Genomic DNA, 3,570 nt, shown 5'->3' with positions numbered 1-3,570 from the left:
AGTTGGTCTCGAATTCTATGTCCACTAGCCTGAACCGTCGCAGAACCTACGCTAGGCGCTTGCGAACACTGACGGAATGCCAGTTCTATTATTTTCATCTCGAAGCGCTCTTGTCTTTCGGCTTCCTCGCGCTCGCGGCGTTCTCGCCTTTCGGCCTCTTCACGCTCACGGAGTTCTCGTCTTTCGGCCTCCTAAAGCTCACGGAGTTCTCGTCTTTCGGCCTCCTCGTGCTCGCGGCGTTCTTTGATATCCGCCCAGGCCTCATCGACTTCCTCAGCCGTTACTCCCTCCTTCTGCATGATCTCAAGGATCGCTTGCTTTCGCTTCGCACGGCCCAGAGTAAGGCCGAGTTCGTCACAAATGTCGATGGATTCTTTCACTTTACGGTTCTCCATCGTTCACACTAGCCTCTTGCTATTTGCCCTCGTTAGAATCTATATGCCGTATCCCCTATAAGTCTACTAGAAAGACACGCAAGCAATTCTCAACCTGCCGTGTTTACACCCTCCGCATTAACTTTGGTTCCAAAGCGCTCCGACTTTGCTCGAAACAATCAAAGCTCACTCCAATGCTTCACACACCTTCTCTAAACTACGATAACCTGTGCTAGAGAAGTCTGGTGAACTGAAGCGAAAACATCAGGCACTCACCGCATCGAGGTAGCTGACGCCGGCCGATCCCGCAGCTGCCATCCACTGTTGGGTAACAGGTGTCTCAGCTTGCGACTGCTTCTGCGCAGAGCTGATAGACGGAGCGATCAAGGCGACGGTGAGTTAAGGCAAATTTGTATACATATGTACAGAGGCGTTACATATTCGGCGCTGTGGCCGACAGCTTAAGGGGCTCGCACAGCGGTGCGACGACGACCCCGGGATTTCTTCGTTCCCTGTCTCGCTGTCTCGCGGTCTCTCTCCGCGCAGCTTGGTTCTTTTATAGCCCTGGCCGACCCCTTGCATCAGCCAGTAGTGCGAAGCCTCCAATCAGGAACCGCCGTTGGTCGCTGGCTCGAACCGGATCCGCGGGGAGGAGGGCTTGCCGCACGTTGCGGGAGAGATTTCCGTCGGTTGGGTCAGGCGCAGCGCCGGAGTTGCCGGGGATTACGTAAGGCTCCCTCATCGTTGCGTCAGCTGGTGTTGACGCTGGTTGCGTCAGCCGCATCGCCGGAGTTGCCGGGGATTGCGTAAGACTCCCGCCTCGTTGTATCAGCGGGTGTTGACGCTGGTTGCGTCAGACGTTTTACCAGCTTGAATTCCTTGTCGAAGCAAGGAAGTTTGGGTTGGGAACCCTCGCATAACAGCGTGCTGAGCACGGCAGGCTCTTTCTCTTTGGCTTCCGCGGACGAACAATAGCTGTCTTTGGTGACGCGTTATTTTTCTAGCTCTTCTTGGTCAGCTATGCTCCCTAGTGATGTAGAAAACTTTGAACAACGCTGATAATAGCACCCAGAATGCTGAACGTAATCTTCCTAAGCAGACTGATTCCGTCTTAGAGTCGTACGAATGGAGAATACTTATGTAAAAAACTGATGCGCATTTACCATCATATGACCGCAGGGTCGCCACCACTGAAGCGGGCCGTCGCTTCATGGGGCAACTTCACTACGCTCCAGCGTTCACGAGAACAAGCGACGTCAACTTCCTCGGAATGTGCATTATACAACCCCGACCGAGCAAAATGCAGCCTGATTTTCACGTAAAACGCCGGAAACATCGAGTGAAGGAGATACAGCGCAGCTATGGCCAAACAGCAGGAGTGCATTATGTGGAGGCCCACCGCCTACACCATTAAACATCGCTACTCGCTAGCTGTTGTGGACAATCAGGGCAACATTGTTTTTGAGAACAATACTCATGGAGTTTCTGTTGTTGGTGTCGATTTCTTTCCGACTGTTTCATTGTTCACGTTTCATAGTTACGGCAAGAGTATTTTTATTGCAATAAATATTGTTTATTGTACTATGATGATTACTGATACGAACATCAATAACATCTGCTGTTAAAACATTTGCAAGTTTACTGATACGTTGAAATTTTCGTGTTGACAATGAATCCGACATCGCACAATTGGGGTGCATAATCCTTGCTTCTGTTTTCTGTCACCTGGTTATTTATGTGCTTGCGGATATTGCGTACTTTTTTACACCATGCACAATGCCAGATTGTTATTCTGTTTTGTATATAGCAATGATATCTTCCAATGAAATCATTCTCTTTCAGTTTGTACTAATATGTACCGTTATGTTTGAATCCTTAAAGTGCCTATATGAGGTCATGGTTTAGACGAAGACATCTGTTTAGATGTTCTCTGCTATTTTTTAGGCACTACTATGTGAATGAGCGCGATACACTTATAAAATGTGCGCGTTTTTTTTTTTAAGCAAGAACTGTCAAAGCCTGTCAACTAACGCCTATTTGCGATAGGCATGTCTGCGGCCTATATCGCATCTAAAAAACGGCTAACGAATGCAATCGCACGGATCAAAAAAAATCACAGCATATCCACGGGGTCAATGATGATGAGTGGGGCGAAGCTACGGAGGGAATCATCTGTAAACCGTGAAACTCTTCCGTGAAATCCGCCCAGTACATAATATAAAGAGTGTGAAACATCGTGTATATATTAAACATCAAACTTTTATTGTACTGTTGGTTTACGTGGTCCCTTCATTATCACTTGTGATCGGTGAAATGCAAGGAAGAAGTCCGCTCCCGAGCGAAAGAGTGCCAAGAGCGACCGCATTCCCCGCTCGCCCTGTGCGAATTAAAGGCAAGGCTAGAGGGAAGACAGGACGCGCGTTTCCACGACGCGAGGTCGGTAGCATGCCCAACGAAAGCCAACGGAACGCGATCGTGCAAGTGCTCCGCCTTCGCATCACCTCATGGTTCCATTTAGCGTCCCAAAACCAATATATTGCTCAAGGTGTGCCTTGCGTTTTTCGTAGAAATAATTTCTTTATCATGTACATTAAGACGAAAAGTTGAAAGCTCACTAGAGTGTATCGCCCGCAAAGTATGTCTTTTAGTGTGATTTAACTCTCGTACGGCAGGGTCCTCGCGCCGTTGCCGGTCCACCTCGCCCGTTGACGATCGGGCGAGGTGGCTACATACAACTACTACTACTACACTTTAAGAAAAACATCTGGCGTTCTTTCGTTCTGCTTTTACAAAACATCTGGCGTCTTTCGTTGGTTTATTTCATCAATCAACGGCGTTTTGAAAAAAATTTTATTGTTTAATCACGCACAGGATAAATCTCACCAGGCACTACCTTGGAGGTAAACAATGGCTGCTAATGGGAATGAGAGACAGAAGAAGTCGGCTTTTAGCTAACACTTACACTTCTACTTCTACTAACGTTTCCTACTGGAACATGCCAATGGCTGCTAATGGGGAATGAGAGACAGAAGAATTCGGCTTTTAGTTAACGCGCACGCTGCGAATTTTTATTGTTCAACAACGCACAGGAGAAATCTCCACCGGCACCACCTTGGAGGTCAAAGCGTAAGACTTATTACGGACTACTACGATGACGACGACTACGAGGGACGAACGGGTGCCGCCTTAAGGAGCT

Source organism: Rhipicephalus sanguineus, chromosome 10 (genome assembly GCF_013339695.2).
Source record: "Rhipicephalus sanguineus isolate Rsan-2018 chromosome 10, BIME_Rsan_1.4, whole genome shotgun sequence".
NCBI lineage: Eukaryota > Metazoa > Arthropoda > Arachnida > Ixodida > Ixodidae > Rhipicephalus > Rhipicephalus sanguineus.
Note: the sequence above shows the minus strand (reverse complement) of the source record.